Source organism: Procambarus clarkii, chromosome 4 (genome assembly GCF_040958095.1).
Source record: "Procambarus clarkii isolate CNS0578487 chromosome 4, FALCON_Pclarkii_2.0, whole genome shotgun sequence".
In the NCBI taxonomy this organism is placed as follows: domain Eukaryota; kingdom Metazoa; phylum Arthropoda; class Malacostraca; order Decapoda; family Cambaridae; genus Procambarus; species Procambarus clarkii.
In genome coordinates this window covers 45,484,312-45,510,646 of record NC_091153.1, presented here as the reverse complement: position 1 = coordinate 45,510,646, position 26,335 = coordinate 45,484,312, and positions in this window count along the sequence as shown.

Sequence of the window (26,335 nt, the reverse complement as noted above, 5' to 3'; positions counted from 1 at the left end):
TTATGTTAGCAACATTATATTTAGTCATATATACATGGAGAGGTATACGTACCACCTTCTTGGTGTATATACACTGAATCTTCGACAATGTTCAGGACTAAAGTAAACTTGCTGGTTGATCAGTAAACTTTTGTGGATACATGACACAAAAATAATAATAACTCTCCAGAGGTTGATAGGTATTAAGTCCAACAGCAAACTAAAACCAGAATTGGTACTACCTACAGAGCGCGTTTAGAATACATACTATGTATGCTAGCTATATATTGTACGTCATGGGGGGTTTGTAAAGAAATATGAATATTCGAAGGAAATAAATTCTATGATCATTGTATATTTGTTGAATATATGGATATTAAGCTCTCTGAAGCGCTAAAATTTTGATACTGTGTTCGACAGCGTCAAAAGTGCAGTATAAACTGAGAGGACAGGTTAAGAATGAAGCCTGAAAGACAGCTCAGCCTCGCGTGTAATGCCCCACGATTTTCACGCTATCGATTTTTCGATAGCGATTTTCACGATTTTTCACGGAATAAACATTTGGGAATGTGTCTTGTTGGGGCGGCCATGCACACTGCTTTAACAAGGCTGGCCTGGGACGGGTTGTGGGGAGTGAGTGACCTTGGACAAAGACCTAGGCATCAGTATAACAAAAAACTACGCCTCAGCTTGGAATAAAAGTAGCTCAAATCTAAGAGAGAGAGGAGCCGTTGGGAGCGACTGATAAAGGTCTCGTCCTTGTTGCCCTCTCTGTGTACTCTCTCTGTATGTCAGTCCTGTATATTTAATGTCTGCAAGTTGTCAGATGCTCTACGGGCTCACCATAGCCCGTGCTACTTGGAACTTTGTTCCAGGTAGCAAATCTTTAACAACAGATGCTCTGGACTCACAAAACAGGGACCTTTCTTTGTTTTAATACTTATATATCCCATTTTGTCTGTGCCTTCTTTATGCGTTTCATCCTTTTTTTCGTATTATTGTTGTCAACCTTACTCTTCATTCTCTATTATCTTCCAATTCAATATTTTATTTGTCGTATTTGTCTTTACTTCACATTTTCTTTCTCTCATTATCCATTTTCTTTTTTTCGTAATAGTGTGGATAAACTAAATTGTCAGTAAATTGAATATGTGGTCATGCACATTGGATGAGCAGTGAAAGAAGGGTATTTAACTGAAATTGAAGGAAAGAATGGCCAAGAAGAAGTTGAGAAAATATGGCTTGTTGTTTGGCTTAAGTGCTATCAACTGTGAGAGTTATAATTCAATGCCACAAGATTAATGACCAATCATCAAGTATACTTAGATTCTTGTTTGTGAGATTTAATAACTTAATTCACTTTGTTCCCTTACACAACATTGCAAAAAACTTACACAACGCAAATAATATCTAAAAATTACAGTCAAACATGTTTTTTTTTTACACAGGATGGTATAGGAGTAAGAGTATTCTATCGACTTGAGAATGGTCCAGGACGGACCGAAACGTCGTCGTCCCTTCACTTTCTAGTGTGTTGTCTGGTCAACATAATAAATTACTTTAAGTACAACAGAGAATAATATCCTACAACATAAAAGCAAAGTATTTTGTATTATATCGAATTAATCTTAAAGTTACACACAATTAAAAAATACACTTTAAAATGTGATCATTAATATGGCACTTAAACAAGAAGAAAAGTAGTTTCTGATAACATTTAAGTTCTCATCATTCAACGTTCAATTACGCTCTCCAGTAACCAGAAAATTGCTATTAAAGTCGTAGACTTTACAACAGATGTATTTTGTGGAGCTAACATGAGAAAGCATAATTAAGGCTTATCAGAGCAGAAAGAACAGAAAATTTCGCAATTAAATATCAATTGGTCTATCACTCTTGCCAAGTGGGAATCCCTCTGTCTCTGGTTGCAAATTGCAATGATTACTTTCCATATTCTTGAAACGGAAATTGTTTTCTGTAACGATCTCTTTTTTTTTGGATATCAATAATTACAATGGAATATGCATATACCTACAATTATTAATACCTTATCCTTGAGGTGTAATTTTAGACACCTCTATAAAATAATATATCTTGTTGTTCCTAACATTATTTTATTTTGCCCCGCTCCTGTGCCAGGTAAGTTACGGGCTCACCATAGCCCGTGCTACTTGGAACTTGTTCAGAGTAGCAGAGTCTATAACTACTACTATTTGCTCCTAAGCTTATCAGCTTTTGTAAGTTTACAGGCAGTCTTCCACGACTCTATGATATCTAACTATTCATCTATCAGATATCTGGATATCATACTCTCACATTAAAAAAAAAGTCATCCCTACGATTTAATGTAAATAAACACTAATTAATGTAAATTAATGTAATGTAAACAATTATTTACATTAATTTAAATAATTTTAATATAAATAAATATTTTAATGTAAATAAGATGATGTAGTCATCCCTACAATTTAAAAGTAAACAAAAACCTATAGTTAAAATAACACCAGGTTTATTGACCATCCGTCAAGTATTCTTTACTACAGAGTAAAGTCAACTTAAATATTCATCCCGATAAGTGAAATACAAGTACCTGGCTTACGTATTATTCGATATATACACCGAAAGGTGTATGCTGGTTTTTTGTGTGTATATACATAGTCTACTTTAGTCCTGAACTATTGATAGGGGTAAATTAATCTTACCGGTTGTTCAGTAAGCTATTGTGGTTGGCTTAATAAATTTCCATAGGTTGACAGCCCTAACACCAAACGAATATATCCATCATTCGAGTTCACATCTGATAATTATTTTAAATTGTTTAAAACCTTCGTGGTAATCAGATAATTTGATCTTTGAGAGGACTGGAGTAATATGAGGCAACAGCAATTATAATGATTCTGCCAATGATATTGGAGCAATGACCAGAGGATGTTTGAATCTTCATGTAAATAACAGTTCATGTTATTACATTAAGTGGAAAATGGTGGCTGTGCAACGCCACCATTTACAGGGCAAGATCCGTGTTTATTTACAGAGGCTGTAACATTTTTAAAAGTATTAAACGGATCTTGAATTGCGCCTCAGAGCAGCAGTTGGGAAACGCGACTGAGTATTGAGTTGATGTTGGGTGGTGTGTCTGGTAATTGATGCTGGCTGATGCCCTGAAAAGAATGTGGCGTCAATTACAGGGTTGCATGATGCACGGGAGTGTTCTACTTCTGGAAAGAGAACTGAAGCCATTAACAATATAAAAGTCGGTGAATGTTAAATACGGTAATTAATATAGAGTTATTGTCGTTGAATAGTTATTGCGAGAGAATGATAAAGTAATATATATTCCTGCAGGACGATTACAGCTAGTTAAATAGCTTAAAATATTTAATAGTCAACTGACCTGGCTTATTTTTGGGTTAGACGCGTCAATGATCCAACACAAATGAGTAGATAACATTCAGATAGCTTTATTTCAATTCTAAAAAGGCATATTTATGGAAAGTTTAGAAATGTGTTATACATGAACAAGTGATTTTTTGTTTGATTATTAATTTTGAATTTTTAAATCATAACTGTAATGTGTAAATATAGTGAATGTAGCCTAAATGGTTATAGCGATATAATATATAGAAGCATGATTGGTGCTGTAAGGACCTTAAGGCCTGCCAACCGCAGGAGTTTCATTAAAGTCACTACAATAGTTTACTGACCAACCAGCAAGTATAATTTAATCTTGAACAAAGTCCAGGACTAAAGGAAACTCAGTGAATACAAAATGAGAAATGTTGTATACCTCTGGTGTACAACAGAGGTATACAACATACCTCTGGTATACAATTGGTATACAATTCCATAATAAAATTCCTGAATTATGGAATTCAGCGCTGGTCACCATTCTGCTGAATGGACATATAATTTTGTATAAAAAGAAAAACAAATGAGTAAAATAACCTATTATTTTTGGTTGGAAAAATTGGTCATTTAGACGCAAAGAATCGATAGTTCTAGATAACAATTATCAGGTTAGATAGACTTCACTAGTGGCGTACCACAGGTTTCAGTTCTTAGACAAGAATTGTTCAAAATAATATATAAGTAACTAATAATGGTTTATTTTGTATAAATCACTATAGATGAGTTGGTCAAGTGAATCTGAAATAGCAAGAATTCGCCTTTGTGAATACAAGTATCTGTGGAGATACGGGATAAAAACGACAATGGAGTTATAGCATTTACGGCGCGGGAAATGAACACCGCCTTTACCATAGATAGTGTTTTGAGTTAAGTAAGTGCTGTTTGTCATATAGATACAGTTCTTAAAAGATTCTCCAACTTGGCAGCTGTAAGAAACGTTAGTTTAAGCGTAAATATTAATCTCCTTACTTAACGATCTCTGTAATAAAGGCAGTTGGATAACAACTGAGTTTGGATACAAGTGTATGACAGAATGAACAACCCAGTGGATTTTCTTCATATGTGGGATACTGTACATGCTGTTATGGTGGTATGTTCACCCACAGGATGAATGGCGCTGCAAAATATATTCGCCTTTAAGAGTGAATTAAGTCTCCCGCCTCCTTCACTGGACAACTAAAGACACTCATCACAGCGTAGAACAATACTGTGTGCGCGCACACACACACACACGCACGCACACACACACACACACACACACACACACACACACACACACACACACACACACACACACACACACACACACACATGTAAGGAATCATTCAGAATCTTGTACACCACATATGTAAGACCAATCCTGGAGTATGCGGCCCCAGCATGGAGCCCGTACCTTGTCAAGCACAAGACGAAGCTGGAAAAAGTCCAAAGGTATGCTACTAGACTAGTCCCAGAACTAAGAGGCATGACTTATGAGGAAAGGCTGCGGGAAATGCACCTTACGACACTGGAAGACAGAAGAGTAAGGGGGGACATGATCACAACCTACAAAATCCTCAGGGGAATCGACCGGGTAAACAAGGATGAACTATTCAACACTGGTGGGACGCGAACAAGGGGACACAGGTGGAAGCTGAGTACCCAAATGAGCCACAGAGACGTTAGAAAGAACTTTTTTAGTGTCAGAGTAGTTAGTAAATGGAATGCATTAGGAAGTGATGTGGTGGAGGCTGACTCCATACACAGTTTCAAATGTAGATATGATAGAGCCCAATAGGCTCAGGAATCTGTACACCAGTTGATTGACGGTTGAGAGGCGGGACCAAAGAGCCAGAGCTCAACCCCCGCAAGCACAATTAGGTGAGTACACACCAGTATTCGCAATACTTCCTCTCTGTTCATGAGCCTTACGTGGCAGAACCCTTCACCGCTGCAGTTTCACATATATGTCGTGTTAAATTTACAAGTATGTTTTGCATATAAGATGGTTTTCCGAAATTTATACAAATGTTTATTAGCATTTATACATCGCTTGTGTTTTACCTCTATTCTGCAGGAAAACACAAAGGGCTTAAAGTTACTAACTAAACTTAGATGTACAATATATTGTCTATTGGATTAAAAGTATTTCTTACATTGTTAGAAAGCCTCTTATAAAGAGCCTCTTACATTGTTAGAAAGCCCATTATAAAGAGCCTCTTACATTGTTAGAAAGCCCCTTATAAAGAGCCTCTTACATTGTTAGAAAGCCCTTTATAAAGTTAAGGAAATTCTTAGTGTTATAAATATATAATCTCTTAATATATAATCCTTGCACATGCACAATGAAATCACTTTAACGTGATGACCAATGAGAACATTTTTCTTATATAATCCTTCTTTACAACAAAGACTTTTTTTATATTTATTTGATAAAATACAGTATAAATCATATATACATAAATTTACAAGACATTACTACATTACATATACAGTAGTATAACTCTCAGTAAACAAGTGTTTCATATTATCACAGAGCATGAACTTTAAACCCCTAAATGTTATACTTATTTTTCTTTAAATTGATTTACAATTTTAAAGATTATATTTACATTAATTTACAGGGGAAATTATTATATTAAAGAATTAATGTCGGGGTTGTAGCATGGCGCCAGCTCCAAGTACCACGAAACAATGAGGCTTCATTAGAGAAGGGTGAAGCTATTACTCCTCTCACCTCTTTTATTGTTATAAAATGAAGAATTTTACTGAAAATATGCCATAGATTCATCTACTTCTCTTTCTTGTTTATACAGAAGAAATTATCAGTTATTGATCAAATTAATTTAACTATTAAAATTTATAGCAAATTTATTTTTATATATGTGCCTTTTTAGAACTCACATAGGTTCAGTTTAGTGTTATCTGTGCGACTGCATTGGAACCATCACTAAATGAAATATGTTATATAGAATTATATATAAGGTTAATATTTTAAGCCTTAAACTTGGCTAAGAAACAATATGGTGATTAAATACATCCTGTTAACTATGAATATATTTCGTTAAGAATGTGTGTATTAGATATTTGAACTTTCAGTATTATAAAGAACCGTACCTGTAACGGCCCTAAAGGTCACATAATGATCTTCTCTGGTCGTAATGCTACTATTGTTATGCTGGATTTGCGTAGTTCTCAGAATAATTGCTTGGATTTTATCGAAATTATTTCAGACCGTGTCTATGTGTTTTGTTGATTTCGGTCCAGAACACATTAGTGCACCATCCCAATGGCCTATATTCGAATAGCTAACCGGTACATACATCTGTAATGCAATATGGATATGGATATTGCATTACAGTGTGCATTATGGATGCTATACATCGCCCCGTAGCGCAGGGACCCATAGTCCATTATTCATACAGCTCATCTGTCCGTGGGTCGCATCAGCTAATTTTGACGCAGGGAAATATGGCGCTAATGAAATTCGTTCTTCATGGGTAATTGATAATAGGTTTCTTGAACAACTTTTAACTCTTCATTAAGGTATGAATTTGGGATATTCTACTTAAGTGTTGATCTTATTCATCTCAATGTTTAACCAATGAGGGGTATAAATGCGTATTGCTTTTAGGACCCAGCTTTACGGACTCACCATAGCCCGTATTATTCAAATAAGACAGGGAAGTATAGGCTAGTCAGACTGGATTTTCCTTGATTATAAAAAAAAGCTTTTGGAACTTTTCCTCATGAACAGGTGGTGAAGAAGATGAAGAAACAAGATGGTAAAGTGGACAAGGAAGTCGCTGAAGGAGAGAATAAGTCGGGTCACAGCTGGAGGTATGCGACAAGCGGGGTTCCCCAAGGCACGGTTTTAGGGCTATTGCTATTCTTAATGTTCTTTGTTACTCTATTCGGAAGAGTAAGTTTACACCTCGTGTAACACGGTGAAGATGGAAAAGGGAATGAGGAGACCGAAAGATATCTACAGTGTTCTATGTTCTTGACTCACGTTCCAGGATCTCGGGTTCAATCCGCGGGCGGGTCAAAAATGGCTGGGCAGTTTTTTTTATATGATTCCTCTTTTTTTATATGATTCCTCTTTTTTATATAATTCCTGAACCTATTTACCTAGCGGTAAATAGGTACGCTGGAGTTACTTGTTGTGTGGTTGCATCATAGGGATGGTCAATTGAGCGAGCTAGGAGGGACCTCCATACAAGCCCAAGTACAGGCTTCCTGTCCCCGAAAATGGGCTTTATAAGTATAAGAAAAAGTCAACTACAGAAACTGGAAAAATAAAAATGCTTGGGAATGGATATAATTCCCACACTAACACTAGAAGTACACATAAACAGGATAACATCAGCAGCATATAGGACGCTGGTAAACCTCAGAATGTTATTTTAAAATCTGAACTTTTCTCCCACAACACCGTCCCCTCAGTCACGCCTCCACCACACCCCCACAACCCCCGAACTCCCCCCTTACAACACCTTCCCCCCTCACCCACACCACAACAACGCCACCACAAACCCCATAACTATTAAGCCATTTGTATCATTTATCCTGAGAAATCCGACAGTCGCTTCCCAACTCTATTATGAAGCGTAATTAATTTGCATATCTGAGCCGCTGGTCCATATTTTTAGTGCATTGTTGATATCTCGTTGCAACTGAGGTTCATTTTCTTGATCAAGATGCAAAGCCTTGTGGCGGGGGAGGTCCCCAGGGATGCCCCGGAGACATGTAAATATAATGTATTCCAGTGTTCTCTGGCTCGGTATACAAAGAAATTATTCCCATGATTGTCCTGCATCTAATATATTCTAATACTTATAATTATCATTGTCAAAGCTCCTTGGCATGTTCGTACAATAATTAATCTAATCTGAGTAGAGCAATATGATGATGATAAAGATTAAGCCACCCAAAAGGTGGCACGGGCATGAATAGCCCGTAAGTGGTGGCCCTTTTGAGCCATTACCAGTATCAAGAGCTGATACTGGAGATCTGTGGAGATGCAACTGCACCCTGCGTGACGGGAGATGTCTCCCGTAGAGCAATATGTTGATCCTGTCAATGAATACTGGATACCTGTTACTTAATCATTACACTAGGATAGGTAAGTAATTTCTGATGACCTCGATCTGGCTGGTACTACCGGGTAATTTTTGTGTTAAGTTATTTAATTAATAATAACTGCATTAGTCTAATATTTGTATCTATGTACTAACCTTAGATTATGACCATCGAACTAAACAGGATCTGCTCGCCACGCTACGAAATAGAGCCCTCTACAGAGGACCATCCTCGTCACACTGCGACGTAGGGCCCTCTACAGAGGACCATCCTCGTCACACTGCGACGTAGGGCCCTCTACACAGGACCATCCTCGTCACACTGCGACGTAGGGCCCTCTACAGAGGACCATCCTCGTCACACTGCGACGTAGGACCCTCTACAGAGGACCATCCTCGTCACACTGCGACGTAGGACCCTCTACAGAGGACCTTCACGGAAAACCGGATTAAGACGATAGAGAAAGGTCGCAGTATTTACTGTACAGCTGGAGAGATAAATGGGGAAGGGAGAAGGGCGGAATGGAAAATTCTAAACGAGAGAGAGACAGAGACAGAGACAGAGACAGAGACAGAGACAGAGACAGAGACAGAGACAGAGACAGAGACAGAGACAGAGACAGAGACAGAGACAGAGTGTTACGGCCCTCTCGGGACGCAACGGGGTTCTTACTCTGATGTCGTTAGAGGAAGATATATATATCCGACCCCAAGCCAGTAGAGGCTTTCAAGGGATGCGATCCGTGACGCAAGTAACTTAAAAGGGAGTAGGGAAAGAAAGTTAAGAACTTAATATTATAATTAACACCATCACCATTTAAATATATAAAATAAAAGAGTACACAAGGGGGGGGGGGGTATTAACACTTTACAAAGGGGATCAACTCTGTAGTCTTCTGCTGGAGACTATGGATCCTCGAAGCTAGGTGCTGAGTCCGCGGTGCTTTCTTCGTGGCCTCAAGACGTGTCCTCTGAGAACGCCGAGCCTACCCTGGCCACAGGTCAGCCACAACACAGGTCCACTGGGGGCACCGTCGTGGAGGCCGTCAACCACACGTCCAGCAGGTCTGCTGGCAGGTACTGAGCCACCAAGGCTGGTACGGCCACTCCACGAACGATAAAAGGGGTACGCCCTAGACAGGAGTCTCGTGTGATATCACCAATCACCCTCCTGTCCTCAATACCCCAGTGGATTATCGTCTCCAACCGTCGGTCCCGGGTAAATCCTTCCACTGCCACTCCACTGGCAGGCTTAACACACCACAGTGTTCTTCCGGGGGGACGACGTCACGACAGCTGCAGCAAACTTCACAGTATGGAGACTGGCTGCCTCGGGTAGACTGACTCAACCTTCAACGCAGTGGTCCCAGGTCGACTCTGTAAACAGACACGTCATCAATAACTGGGACACTAATACACCACACTCACAGGCTCAGATACTAACACCTGACGTATCCAGTCCATAGATGGCGCTGTCGTCGGAGCACCACCTCACCAGAGGTCAGGAGCGGCGGTGTTGAGCGCTGAACCAGACTGGAAACTGGTCCTCGAGGCCAGTACACGCTGTCCTCACTAGGTGTCGTCGTTCGTTTGGCGGGGGTTTCGGGAGCTGACCCACAGATGGCGTGTTTGTCACTGCTCCAGGCTCGGACGCTGGATCCGGATTCGTAACAGACAGACAGACAGACAGAGACAGACAGAGACAGACAGAGACAGACAGAGACAGACAGAGACAGACAGAGACAGACAGAGACAGACAGACAGACAGACAGACAGACAGACAGAGAGTGCGTGTGTATGTGTGTGTTGGGGGGGAGGTTGAGAGGAGGAAAAGAGCAAAGGGATGCCAAAGTGTTTGCTTATATATTTCTCATCTGTGTTCACTCCACTTCCGTACTACCACATTCCTAAAGAAGTTCCTCCTCAGTTCCCTCTGGCTCATCTGCGCCTTCCTTCACTGAAGCTAAAACTTTTCAGGAAATGAAACGAAACATTTGTTGTGTTCGTGTATAATTACGACCAACGACCCACAAGGGGGCAGTTTCCGTCGCCAGGAAATAATCACCGCCGCGCTGCTTTGTTACTTGAACAATGATCTCGGGCTCGCTCTAGAAGGCTACACGTCCAGACATTCCCACTGAGAGCAAGTTCTTTGTTAACCCGTGCACCGCGCAGTGTGAAACATAGCTAATCCTGTTACGGTACGAGTCTGATAGGCCAAAACACCTATCTTGTAGTTAAGGTTGGCAACCACTCAGAGATGGATTCGTTTTTCTCTTTAATTTCCGTTTTCTCTAAAGTTCCGAGACAAGGTTTTCTCAAGTCCCCCCCCATTAAATCTTCACTTACAAAGCCGTGTATTATCAAGCCCGTATTGCCATCAGCGAGGCCGGATGTTTGGTGTGTTTGTCTCTCTTGTGTAGGGCGTCACCGAGAAGATCTATGTCAACTTTGAGGGAGGGCGGATGAAAGGACGAGAGAGGGCAGCAACAGCAACAAAGGAGATCCAAGGGACGGAATGACTATTGACCGCTTTATAGAAAATGAGTGTCAATAGCACCCGGGTCATCTTCAATAACCAAAAGCTAAACGAAAATACCTCGGAAAAATATTTGACTATATTTCATAGTGATCTTTTTCACTTAAAATAAAAAAAGGAGAAAAAGGATAAAGTAAAATTTGTTGAAACATATTTAGGAAAACAATACCAGCAAGATGTATTAAAGTTTCAATGCATATCGACCTTGGTAATCATTATAGACCGCACGCTATTGTAACTTATAATTGAAATGATATATATTACGCGTTACATGGGTTCACCATAGCCCGTGCTACATAGACGTTTCGTTTTGAGTAGCTAAATCTAAAACAACAACATTACGAGTCACATTTAGAAATAAATAACTGTAATAAATACAGTTACAAAAGCACTCTTTATCAGTCTTGTTCCTCTTCAAACTGTCGGGCTCAAGTCCTTGTTGTTTACGTTGGGTAAATCCCTAGCTCTGTTTTTGTTTTTTTTCAACAACTCCAATCATCAAGTTTTTCTTCTACTGTACCTTATCTTTTCTTTGTGTCTTTGATTTGGATTAGAATAGTACTTACATAAACTATATAAAATAACTTTGTAATTATATAGACCATATTTTTGTTATGTTACAGCTAGGTAGAGAGGTTTATTATTGTCCTCCCTTAACTATAGGGATGACTATTGTATATAATAACAGCCAGGACCCTCTGCACTGATCACCTCCCACAGCAAAGAACAATAGATTCTGTTAAATTTGCTGTGTATATATATTTATAAAGAGTTGGTTTACCTGGTGTTATTGCTTTAAGTTCTATTTCTTCATTTGGATTTCTTCACGTAAGTATCACCAATAAACACTTACAGAGAGAGGATTTTAGCGCAGTAAAATCACTCATCGTGGCCCGAGGCAGTTAAAGAGGGAATCACGAACGTCTTGTATCCACCAACCAGGATTAATAATTTAATTATAAATCTTTCTAAGACTGCTCATAGCAGAGATGATAATGCTACGGCTTCACACACTTGTGGTCCGTGGTTCGAGATCCATACAGTCGAGGTGAATGGAATGGATTAATTAATTATAATTCATTGTGTCTGGGGGACAGGAAGCCAGTGTGTATTCATACACGTTAGGCTAGTATCGAAGTAGCCTAAGGCCGAATTACTGACCCCGCCCAGGATGCAACCCAACAACAAGCTGACTAACTCCTGAGCACCTACATACTGCTAGCTAGGTGAACAGAGGTATTAGGTGACAGGAAATGTGCCCAACCATTTCTGTCCCGCCCGAGAATCGAACCAGGAATTCTCGAACGAATTCTCGAAGAACGAACACGACTGTACTACCGGGATCAAAGTTAACTATGGGATGAACAAATCCACAGGGACCGTGACGAGGATTCGAACCTACGTCCGAGAGGATCCCAGACATATGGCATAATCCATACGTGGTCTTCATGTAGCCAGACTAGGCTTGACTGCTGGGGTACAGAACGGCCGGATACGAGACGCTAGAACGCCTATTCCATATCTGGGCAGGTGGATCCTCACCTTTTGCCACTATGTCAAACATTGATTGATGAAGATTAAGCCACCCAAAAGGTGGCACGAGCATGAATAGCCCGTAAGTGGTGGCCGTTTTGAGCCATTACCAGTATCGAGAGCTGATACTGGAAATCTGTGGAGGTGCGACTGCACCCTGCGTGACGGGAGATGTCTCCCTCTGTCAAATATGTTTTGTTTATCCAGAAACGTTCAAACCTAAGCAACCCACCTAACCTATAGATGCCGATTCTCAGAAACATTAACATTACGGTGCATTATTTTATTATTAAAGCAATTATGTCGTCACAGTAACCATGATATCTAGTTAAAATGCTATCTAGTAACCATGATTTCTAGTTAAAATGCTATCTAGTAACCATGATTTCTAGTTAAAATGCTATCTAGTAACCATGATTTCTAGTTAAAATGCTATCTAGTAACCGTGATTGGGATGGAACGGGGGGGAAAGGAATGGTGCCCAACCACTTGGACGGTCGGGGATTGAACGCAGACTTCCATGAAGCGAGACCGTCACTCTACCGTCCAGTCCAAGTGGTTGGCCACAATAATCTGGAGCTACAGTTAAGGCAGGACATTCTATAGTAAGATACTCAAAACAGGTGATCAATTTCACAGAGATGTTAGCCATTCTAAAGGGTTTGGGACTTGCTCTTGCTGGGCACTGACAACACGTTCAGATTCGAGAACTGACACTGAAACCATGCAATAAGAGCACTTACGTGACAACATTCATCTCACCATATAAATGTTATTGCAATATTGCAAATAATCAAGTGACAAGGTCGTTGAATACATATCAACTGGGTGCCATGTAATGTAGCAATACCAGGGAAAGTCATTGTAGATGAAGCTGCAAAACTTGCAACTAAGAGGAGGAATGAAGACATTTACATACTGCAAAGTCTAGCACGGGTTAAGAAAATAATTAGAGATAGAGCAATGCAGAAGATGTACAGTGACCTTAACACAGCAGCTTCAACATCAAGATCTGTGGGTTGGAGCAAGAATTCAATCAACTATGAACCACTTATTTCGATGAAAGGTTTAAAGCGTAGGGTGAATCGTATACAGTCAGTGAATCACTAGGTGCTGCGCAATATTTACAAGTATTCCACCTGTGTCAGTCCTATGGAATACAACTATGGAGAGTTGGTAAGGCCACTACACTTACTTATTGACCAACCAGCAAGTAAGTATCCTTTAGTCCTGGACATAGTCCAGGACTAAAGTAAACGCTGTATATAATCAACGAGAAGCGGGATATTTATCTCGGTGTATAAAACCCATGATATAAGGGGAAAAATAGAAAAACAAAAGTATATCAGCTTTAGACATCGATGTGCGTAGGCTGACAGGTTCCAATACAAGAGGAAATATCAGCATTTTGGAGAAATGGCAAATAGACCACTGGAACATTGTTTAACGCAGTGAGAAGTCACTAACCAGATAAGATTACCACTGAGATTTCACAACGTAGAGGAAATTGCTAAACACATTGAACATAACGTTACTGAAGCGAACATGCGAGTCATAAACGCTCTCCAACCCGCCCAAGTAAGACTGAAATGAGCAGCAGTTTGTGGGCCAGCCAGAGGCTGAGGGCCCTCAGTATTCCACAAAAAAATCATATCTGTTTTGGACTTAAAAAAGACACAATCTGCAAGCTTTACCCAATAAGTCCCCGGATAAAAATATAGCTACGAAATAACATTTGAATTGTTGTTACTAACACTTCTAGATAAAAGACTAAGCAGCCCGTTATCTCCAGTTGTCACAACTATCAGAAAATTATATATAATTGCCGGAATCTAACCAAACCGACGAACCCTTGCATAGAAAACGTGAATGCTTGCGAGCCGCTGTGATTTATAGTATATCATATTTTGTCCGGTGGAAATTTTGACGTCAAAATACTATATTTTTTTTAAGACAGGTCGTACAAACACTATATAGTCATTTTTTTTTTACTTTTACACAAGGCTGTCTTGAATATACAAAATGGATTTGCAAGTGCATTAAAACAATGAACTACTTGGAATTACACAACTAAGTTTATAACATGTGCCCTTTTAGCATTTATAACATAGTACTTGAGAGTTAGCCGCGCTCTTGTATTGGTATGTCTATGATCACAACCTAACCACAAACTTTATGTATCTAAGTTAAATATTTTTAAGCCTGTTATCGGCCATATATTAATGTTAATAATATAAATTTGTGTGAGAATGTGTACCACCGAGTCACAAATAATATTCTTTTGTCAAATGCCCATTTGCGGAATTATCCCCTTTAATAGAAAAAAACGCGCATCTCGCAGGTCTTTTGGTAATTATTTTGATTTTATACAAGATTTGTCGCGTTGTTTTTCGACATGAAAGCACAGGGTGAATTATACTGTACCCAAATAAATCGGCATTAGATTGGGGTATCCAAGCAATAAACCTTCCTATGGTATCCATAAGGCTCATGGTTACAGTATCCAGATAACGTACGGCCCAATGTCCAAATAGCGTAGACACTCATAGTTCAGTATAGAAATGGCGTAAGCGCCCGTAGTTCACTAAACAAATACCTAGGTTCCCGTAGTTCAGTATACAAATAACGTAGATATCCATTGCTCAGTATACAAATAGCGTAGGCGCCCGTAACTCAGTATATAAATAGGGTAAGCACCCATAGTTCAGTATACAAATAGCAAAGGCTCTCAGTGCGCCGTATCTAACGCCTCTGTCATTGAAGAGAAACACCAGCTATTATTTACCTGAAGGTATTAGTGGCCTCGACGAGGACAGGAAGCCGGGGGCTTGTCAAAGATCCCCCAATTGACCCTGATGATCGTTTCCAGCTGTATTTTAAAACCCAGCAGAATTTTGGCGGTTACGGCTTAGGCGGGTAGGCGGTTCCACGGGTTTACAGCCATATGGTTGACTGCTACAAATAATTGAGGCGCCCTATCACAAAGTTGGAGCCTATGCCTAATTAAATTAATTTCGCAGCCTGTGGCCCTACGTTCACTCGCTGAACAAGTGACACTGAACATTAAATTCATTCATTAGTGACTAATTTAATGCGTGTTTTTTCTGAATGATTTATGTTGTTATTAGTCAGCCTTTACATACGCCCAAATTATCCAGTTTATGTTACAAGGGCGAGTTTTGATTTCCTTAAATATTTCTGACAATGAAAACATGTTTGTCCAAAAGTTAAAATATAAATAATATAATATTTTAATTGCTTCAAAATTGCATGTATTCCTAACAAACACCCACACTTGAGGTATTGACAAAATGGAAATAGAGGGAATGTTTACGATGAATAGAACAAGGGGACACGGATGGAAGTTTGAGAGTCAGATGTGTCATAGAGATGATAGAAAGATTTCTTTTAGCAGGTTGTAGAGGCTAACTCCATTCATAGCTTTAAAAACTGGTATGATAGAGAAATAGGTCAGTAGACAACCAACGGCTAGAAAAACAGGGTCCGAGAGCTAGAGCTCGATCCTATTAGAGAGAACTATGTGTTGTAGACATAATAGAGGAAAAATAAAAGTTAGAAAATTGATTCCAAGAGCTAATAACTCGATTCTGCAGATACAAGTAGTAAATACACACACAGAATTCTTGTTATAATGATGATAACGTTCCTTTGGAGATGGCAGCAGCAAGGACGAGCACATCTTGAGGAAGATATGCTCTTCCTCAAGCTCCTGATGTGCTCGTTAAGGAGCTTGAGGAAGTGTTGGGTCAACTATTAGTCTGGATTAGGAAAGTGTTTTCCCTGAGACCTTTAGGGAAGTCTGTGTTGAATAACACGTCTTAAGGCAATGTTCCTCCAAGCTGAGGTCCCCCGTACCAACTCATCAGTTGTTAGTCACATGTATAGTGCTTTGTAACTAGTATTTCCCCATCGTAGTTCAGTATGGGCTGGTAGAGAGCCATTAGCCAATTTCCGGACGTGTTTACCAAGTCCGCAATAACTATTAATAACTTTCTTGATAATGAAAGGGTTGTTCAAGGATACTGTATATACACCGAGAGGTGTATCCCGCTTCCCGGGATAGGTCAGTAGAACTAAACTTGACCCTGAGAGTTTACTTTAGTCCTAGACTATGTTCAGTCGTAAGTATCCTTTCTGGTAGGTTAGTAAGCTTTTGAGGTGGCCTTAATAACCCCTCCAGAGATTGACAGGACCCAAGCGTAACACCAACCAAATCTAGGGTTGACCATGTTCTGATCTGTCACATGTCAGCTTAAGGGAAGCAGTACGGGGGAATCGGAAACCAATATAGATCAAAGTTCAGAGTTGTCTCCATGTAGGAGGATTAATGGAGTATCCTGCCAGGGGCGCAAATGGTGGGGTCCTTATACAGACTTGGACAAACTGTAAATTATCATTTGCTTCATTTATATCAGTGGTTCCTCGGTTAAAAAGTCAGTGGTTCCTCGGTTAAGAAAGTACTACTATAGACGAGGTAGCCTAACATGGGCCAGCTTGCGTACAGCCCCCGTCGCTGGCCAGGTACGTGATAATGTTAATTTTATGAAAACTTTGCTTTCTCTTTCCTCTCGGAGTCTTGAAGCAGGCGACGAGCCCCTGGAGTCGTGCCTTTCTGGAAGATCTTCCTTTCGTCAGTAGTTCAATGGTGGTCCCACAGCTCCTTCTGTACTGGACCCTGACACCTTCTGTCCTCCTGGTCTACCCCAAAGGACATTCCTGAGGTGGTCGTTGGTTTAGCGTCTTTCAATTTCGACTCTGCATCCCCTGAACACCCAGACGATCGTCTCGCTCCAGCTGCCGCTTCTGTGTTAGCGACGTCTTGAGCGTCACCGCCTCCTCGATCGATTCTTGCAACGCCGGACCGGTGTTGCAAGAACTGACCAACCAGCAAGTATACTCGATCTCATATATAATTCAAAACTAGTGTAAACTCCGTGCATATACACCAGGATGCAAGGTACAGCTCAAAATATTTATCCCCATTGGTGCTGTAGCATCTTTAATATGCTACTGTATTTTTCATTAATGCGAGACTTAATATTTTCAAATCTGCTTGATAAATCAGACAAAGTCGCCTTGAAATCTTATTGGTTCTGATGCAGCTAATTTTATCTATTTGGTTTAAACGTTGCTTCAAATTACTATGTTATTTGGATTAAAATAATATTGCTTCTAATGCCATTTTCGTTCCTACGGACAATGGAGTTTAGCGTCTTCATCTACCAGTAAATGCATTTTATCGCAGGAGACTCGCAAAATTGATAATCTTGCCAATTGGATTCGGCGAAAGACCTTTCCCTAGGAAGGAAGCTTTACAGAGAATTAAGGTGATGGGGAATCGTGGTGATGGAGATTTAATTGACTTAATTTGGTGGAGTTAACCCTCCAGGGACGCGGGAAGAATATGCAAGTAGGTACTCAGTCCCCTGCATTGTCTGGGCCGCCTCTGGTAAAACGCAGGCTGCATAACTTTTCAGTATAAATGCATTTTAGAGTCCCAAATGCAAGACTGAAGTTCTGCTAGTATCTTCTAGTAGACTGTATATGGTCTTTAACCCTGATTTGGTTGTTGTTTTCTGGGTACAAGTGACAGGATGAACAACCCAGAGGGTTTTCTTCCTGTTGGAGAGTGTTGTACATGCTGCTATGGCGGTGTGTCCACTCACAGGATGAGTGGCGCTGCCCAATACTGTCACTATGGCGGTGTGTCCACTCACAGGATGAGTGGCGCTGCCCAATACTGTCACTATGGCGGTGTGTCCACTCACAGGATGAGTGACACTGCCCAATACTGTCACTATGGCGGTGTGTCCACTCACAGGATGAGTGGCGCTGCCCAATACTGTCACTATGGCGGTGTGTCCACTCACAGGATGAGTGGCGCTGCCCAATACTGTCACTATGGCGGTGTGTCCACTCACAGGATGAGTGGCGCTGCCCAATACTGTCACTATGGCGGTGTGTCCACTCACAGGATGAGTGACGCTGCCCAATAAACTCGCTCCTCGGGGCAAAATTAAAACAAAAAACAAAAATTAGATTCAGTTACTGGGAACAAAAAGTTCCAAATAGTACAGGCTATGGTGAGCCCGTAGTGGACTTACCTGGCACAGAAGCAGTGCTGTAACTTGCCAGGTTTAGTTTGGTACTGGGCTTAAGGCCTATCACCCTTTGGAGGGTTATTAAAGTCACCACAATTGATTACTGACCAACCAGCAAGAATATTTTAGTCCTGAATATAGTCCAGGACTAAAGTAAACTCAGTGTATATGTACCAAGAAGTTGGTTAAACCTCTAAGGATACAGCATAATAATTCATTGTCGAGGGACAGGCAGCCAGTGTATATATATATATATATATATATATATATATATATATATATATATATATATATATATATATATGCATACATATTAGGCTCATCCAACCACTTGCGCTGGATGGTAGAGCGATAGTCTCGCTTCATGCAGGTCGGCGTTCAATCCCCGACCGTCCAAGTGGTTGGGCACCATTCCTTCACCCCGTCCCATCCCAAATCCTTATCCTGACCCCTTCCCAGTGCTATATTGTCGTAATGGCTTGGCGCTTTTCCCGTTAGTTCCCTTCCCTAGGCTTATATTGAAGTCTTCCCCAAAGTCTACTAACTTCTGGGTGCTTATTTACTGCTAGGTGAACAGAAGCATTAGGTGATATGAAAACCTGTTTTCTTTTATAGCACGTCGGAGTTTAACCGACTCTTAAGGCAAAAAAACTGATATACAAGAAAATGGTAGCAGCTCGAGAAATTGACATAATGTCCCATTTTCTGTTCGTGGGTCCTCTGCTTGGTTAGGTTAGGGCACTTAAGTACGATAAATTATTGACGTTAGGAACGCTGGCGACAACTGGATGAATTTAATACCAAATTAATGGCTTTAAAAATTTTAAACTAGGTAAAAACTCGTAGTTTATATAAGGAAGTGATGGTTCCAATGCAGTCGCACGGATAACACTAAAGTAGATCAATATGACTTCTAAAAGGGCACATTTATTTAAAAATATATAAATTTAAAGTTAAAATAATTATATTAATAACTGGCCATCTGGTCTCTATTAACAAGAGAGAGAGAAGTAAGTGAATCTGCAGCATTTTCAGTAAAATTCTTCATTTTATAAGAATAAACAGTAATAAGGGAAGTAATAGTTAGAAGCAATAGGAGAATAAAAGTAATAGTTAGATTCAGCTACTCGGAACGAAAAGTTGCAAGTAGCACGGGCTATGGTGAGCCCGTAGTGGACTTACCTGGCACAGGAGCAGTGCTGTAACTTGCCTGATTTGGTTTGGTACTGGGCTTAAGGCCTATCAACCTTTGGTGGGTTAATAAAATCACCACAATTGATTACTGACCAACCAGCAAGTATATTTTAGTCCTGAATATAGTCCAGGAGTCAAGTAAACTCTCAGATGAAATTGTTTATGTAATAATCTAAGAAAGATTATCTAAGGTCTAAGGTCTATTAGAAAGGTCTAATAAAGACCTTTTGTGCCCTCTACTCACCTAGTTGTACTCACCTAGTTGTGTTTGCGGGGGTTGAGCTCTGACTCTTTGGTCCCGCCTCTCAACCGTCAATCAACGGTAATGCTTTTTGCGCTACCGCTCACAGGATGGGTATGGGGTGCACAATAAACTAGCCTCCTCCGGCGGCAACAATTAATCAAAACAATCTCAGTGTATATGTATATGTGTAGAAGTTGGTTAAACCTCTAGGTATACAGCATAATAATTTATTGTCGGGGGACAGGCAGCCAGTATATATAGATATTAGGCTTATTCCGAAGTCTTCCCAAAAGTCAACAAGCTGACTATAACTCCTGGGTGCTTATTTACTGCTAGGTGAACAGGTGCATTAGGTGATATGGCAACCTGTTTTTTCTATAGCATGTCGGATTTTGACCGACTCATAAGGCAAAAAACTGATATACAAGAAAATAGTATCGGCTCAAGAAATTGACATAATGTCCCATTTTCTGTTCGTGGGTCCTCTGCTTGGTTAGGTTAGGGCACTTTAGTACGATTGATTATTGACGTTAGGAACGCTGGCGACAAATGGATGAATTTAAGACCAAATTAATGGCTTGAAAATTTTTTACACTTACGTAACCTATACCTGATATTTGTAGTGATGGTTCCAATGCAGTCGCACGGATAACACTGAAGTAGACCAATATGAGTTCTAAAAGGGCACATTTATTTAAAAATATATAAATTTAAAGAATTTAAAATAATTGTATTAATAAGTGGCCATCTGGTCTATGTAAAGAAGAGCGAGAGAAGTAAGTGAATCTGCAGTGTTTCCAGTAAAATTCTTCATTTTATAACAATAAAAATAATAAAAGAACTAGTAAGTTTGTTCGACAGCTTCACCACGCTCTAGGCAAGCCTTGTTGTATTATGGTATTCAGAACTGTCGCCATGCTGAACCTCGAGATTAATTCTCTGATATAAATGACACTAACAACGCAAGGAGCACTCAAACAAATTGAAAATTACTAATAATCCAACAGACAATATACATGAACAAATCCACAAGGGCCGTGATGAGGGTTCGAACCTACGTCCGAAAGGATCCCCAGACGCGCCTTAATCGACAATATACATCTTGGTATATATCTAGCCAACATACATCAATATACAACAGTGAAAAGAAATATAAGAAACATAGAGAAAATTTGTGTTAGAATTATTAATCTTACTTTTTCGATCTTATTTAATAATATATGTCTACAGAAAAGACTGCTACCAAAATATGCTAATCTAGCCTATATATATATATCTATGATAATTTTAACCCGTTTGTGTTTTCCTGTGAATTTTGGGATATATTATAAGCAATGTAATACTAATTAATATTTTTGTGACATTTGAAAAATCAGCTTTTATGCAAATATTCAGCCCATCTTCCTGTTTTGGTAGTACTTATAGTAACGATGAGGACCATACCTTGGAGTTGTTCCGGGGCTTAGCGTCCCCGCGGCCCGGTCGTCGACCAGGCCTCCTGGTTGCTGGACTGGTCAACCAGACTGATACCTGGTTGTTGATCTTGTTGTTGAGACTGTTGGACGCGGCTGCTCGCAGCCTGACGTATGAGTCACAGCCTAGTTGATCAAGTATCCTTTGGAGGTGTTTATCCAGTTCTCTCTTGAACACACCACCACTATAGTACATGTATTGACCTAAAAGGCAATTAGAAAGTAGAAAACTACTATTGAATGTGGACAAAATCAGAATTATTTTGTACTGAATTTGTAAAGAAAACATAACCAAGCCTAAACTTACCTTCCTGGACCTAATGCACGCTATCTGAGGCCTAATATAGTACATATGTGCTATAATAGGCCTAGGAATATGTAAGTTTGGTTTTAGCTATATTTTTTCGGTCTATAAAGAGAATAGTACCAAATTCTACTTTCTAATTGTTAATTACGTCAGTGTCTGAACGATAGTCCACAAACTTGCAAAAAAGTCCTATCATAACAGAAGGCTATCTTGAGATGATATCGGGGCTTAACGTCCCCGCGGCCCGGTCCTCAACCATGCCTTCTTTTTTGTTACACACACAGAGAGGAAGCAGCCCGTAGCAGCTGTCTAACTCCCAGGTACCTATTTACTGCTAGGTGAAAAGGGGCATCAGAGGGAAAGAAACTCTGCCTATTTGTTTCCGCCTGGGATCGATCCCCGGACCACAGGATTACGAATCCCAAGCGCTGTCCACTCAGCTAGGTGTGTGTGTGTGTGTGTGTGTGTGCGCCGGGACATCACACTGTTCCACTGTATGGTGCTTTGAGATTCAGCTACTCGGAACAAAAGGTTCCAAGTAGCACGGGCTATGGTGAGCCCGTATGTATGGTGCTTGGCTGCGTTTGTTTATTAAGTCAAAGTGAGTACTAAGAGACCAAGACTTTAACAATAGCCTGATTTTGATCGGTAGCTCCGGTGTTGGGGAAAAGGCTTACCAATCGTGAATGAGTCGAAGCCACCGACATAGCTTAGTGACCAACTAATAAGTGTTCATTAATCCAGTTTTAATATAACTGAGTGTATATACACCGAGGACCTCAGTACAAATTTATAAATAACTTATTCGTTACTTATCAAGTAAATTCAACTACGTACTTGAATGGAGTAAGATTTTTTTATCACTTGTAGCACCACGCCCCAAATACAGAGGTAGGATGAATGCTTAATCTGGCCTAAGCATTACTCTAACTGGAATTTCACCGGTTTTCACAAACCTTTGTTTACAACAGCAAGTTTAATCATCGCAGCATAGCTCACAGCACCGCTCCTGTGCCAGGTAAGTTACGGGCTCACCATAGCCCGTGCTACTTGGAACTTGTTCCAAGTAGCTGAATCTATAACAACAACAACGTAGTCATCGACTTAGAGCGGAGATATGCGATTTCGTGGTGACTTCTTAGTATGGCAACGTTTGCGTTTGTCAAATTTACTTCAGTGTGTGGTCTAACGAAAATAATTTTATATAGGAGGTCCGTCAGCAGAAAAGTTTGAGGCTCATTGAGTTGGAGAACAGCCTAAGGGAATGTGTGTGTGCTCCTTGTTGGCGTATATGTTTCTCTCAATTAATCTTTCTCTCTCTTTTCCCCTGCCATTCCCTCCCTACTCTCTCTCATCTCTCTCTCTCTCTCTCTCTCTCTCTCTCTCTCTCTCTCTCTCTCTCTCTCTCTCTCTCTCTCTCTCTCTCTCTCTCTCTCTCTCTCTCTCTCTCTCTCTCTCTCTCTCTCTCATCTTTCTCATCTTTCTCATCTCTCTCTCTCTCTCTCTCTCTCTCTCTCTCTCTCTCTCTCTCTCTCTCTCTCTCTCTCTCTCTCTCTCTCTCTCTCTCTCTCTCTCAAGGGACGAACCGAAAGAGTAGGTATGTGTGTGTGTGTGTGTGTGTGTGTGTGTGTGTGTGTGTGTGTGTGTGCTCTCAACAAAGGCCCCAGACGGCTCATTAAGGAACACAGCCTCAAAGCAAGACTTGAGACCACTCTCAGACCCGCCGCCCGGGGCCCACATCTCTCCTTCACTTCCCACTCAGTCACAGTCAACACTCTGACTGTCTGGAAAGTCACCGCTCCAGAAATTTCATAAAAAACTTTATCAGCCAGTCCATACTAACTGTAGCAGCAGTAGTGGGGTCCATACTAACTGTAGCAGCAGTAGTGGGGTCCATAATAACTGTAGCAGCAGTAGTGGGGTTCAAAATAACTGTAGCAGCAGTAGTGGGGTCCATACTAACTGTAGCAGCCAGTAGTGGGGTCCATGCTAACTGTAGCAGCCAGTAGTGGGGTCCATACTAACTGTAGCAGCAGTAGTGGGGTCCATACTAACTGTAGCAGCCAGTAGTGGGGTCCATGCTAACTGTAGCAGCCAGTAGTGGGGTCCATACTAACTGTAGCAGCAGTAGTGGGAACCATACTAACTGTAGCAGCCAGTAGTGGGGTCCATACTAACTGTAGCAGCAGTAGTGGGGTCCATGCTAACTGTAGCAGCCAGTAGTGGGGTCCATACTAACTGTAGCAGCAGTAGTGGGGTCCATACTAACTGTAGCAGCAGTAGTGGGGTCCATAATAACTGTAGCAGCCAGTAGTGGGGTCTATACTAACTGTAGCAGCCAGTAGTGGGGTCCATACTAACTGTAGCAGCAGTAGTGGGGTCCATACTAACTGTAGCAGCCAGTAGTGGGGTCTATACTAACTGTAGCAGCCAGTAGTGGGGTCCATACTAACTGCAGCAGCAGTAGTGGGGTCCATAATAACTGTGACCCCCCCCCCTCCTCAAGCCTACCACAAAGCCCTCAACAAAAGTGTCCGAAAATTTGCTCCTAATTTTTCATGCCTCAATCAGTACATGAATAGAATGACCATTACATATTTTCCCCCCTCGCTGTCTCCCCTCTCGCCCTATTCCCCTTGTTCGTCCTCTTCTCTTATTTTCTATCCCCCCTTTTCCACTCTTTCCTTTATCCTCTCTTCCTGCTTACATTTCCTTCTGATTCTCAATTCATTCTTCCTCATCTCTCGTCCATCTCGGTCATCCATAGACACCCTCTTCCTTCCTGCTCTCTCCTCTCCCTTCTCTCCTATACGTCTAGGATCCCATAACAAGCAGCTGTAGGGAACACATAACAGAGAAACATCAATGTCTCTTGTAAAGCGCGCGGCGGACCCTTGGCCCGGACGCGAGGCTATTATTGACCATTCTGGCTACTATGTTCAGTGGTGTGTGTGTGTGTCCTCAGTGGTCATGGCCAGCCTGGAACACTGTCAGCAGTGTATACGTCCACTGTGGTCTCTGGCAGCAGTGTGTACGTCCACTGTGGGCTCTGGCAGCAGTGTGTACGTCCATTGTGGTCTCTGGCAGCAGTGTGTACGTCCATTGTGGTCTCTGGCAGCAGTGTGTACGTCCACTGTGGTCTCTGGCAGCAGTGTGTACGTCCACTGTGGTCTCTGGCAGCAGTGTGTACGTCCATTGTGGTCTCTGGCAGCAGTGTGTACGTCCGCTGTGGTCTCTGGCAGCAGTGTGTACGTCCGCTGTGGTCTCTGGCAGCAGTGTGTACGTCCGCTGTGGTCTCTGGCAGCAGTGTGTACGTCCGCTGTGGTCTCTGGCAGCAGTGTGTACGTCCACTATGGTCTCTGGCAGCAGTGTGTACGTCCACTGTGGTCTCTGTCAGCAGTGTGTACGTCCACTGTGGTCTCTGGCAGCAGTGGAAATCAGCAGTTCTCAGTGTCAGCAATGAACGATAATATTTCGAACTGCAGTGTCTTCCAAGGTCAGTGAATATCTGATCTTGGTCAGTAGTCAGCAAAGTACTATGCATTATACCTTAGTCAGTACTATATACGTTATGCAGTAGTCAGAACTATACAATATGCCTTAATCAGCCCTTCGGGAAGCCTAGCAGCCACAACAAGCTTGAATAATGTTAAAACAATGTTATAAACATTGTTTTATTGTTACATCACCGTTTTTACCTAGATTTACCCCGAGGGATTTATGAGAAAATGATAACGAAACAATGAATTAACGTTAAAAAGTTGATTAAACGTTACCAAAGCATGTTTTGCAATCTGGACTAGGCTGTTACCTGACGCCAACGACGGAACCAGTCCGTCCTTCTAAGGTTTCTCAACGTTATTCCTCCTAATTCCCCTCATCAACTCCCCCGTTCATCAACTTATGTTTACCTGTTCATCAACTTTCCCTCCCACCCACTTCCCAACTAACAACCCCCCCTTCCTTCCCTCCCCCCTCCCGTACCTTCCCATCCGTCCCATCAGGAAGATAAAGAGAGCAGCGCCAGTAATAACATCAGCCTCGTGGACCAATTATAACCCCCAAAGTGAAACATTAATTATCTAACAGGCTGAAGTGTCGCGCCTCGCTGACCAATCACAAAAGAGAATTTCATCGTTGCCAGAGAAAGGTGACATTATTATTTTTCAAAAATAAACAAATATTTACCGGAATTCCTGTAAATATATAGTATTTAATATCATTGAAAATATATATATATATATATATATATATATATATATATATATATATATATATATATATATATATATATATATATATATATATATATAGGGGGGTACCACCACTGGTGCAATTATAGGGACCCACAGCCTCAGAGAAGGGAACACAGAGCACTCAGGGAAAAACTTGACATTTAACTCTGAATACGAAAGAGTGTTCACTTCTCCTACCACCCCCTTTTTTTTTATTATGATGTACACTTTATTATGCAAGG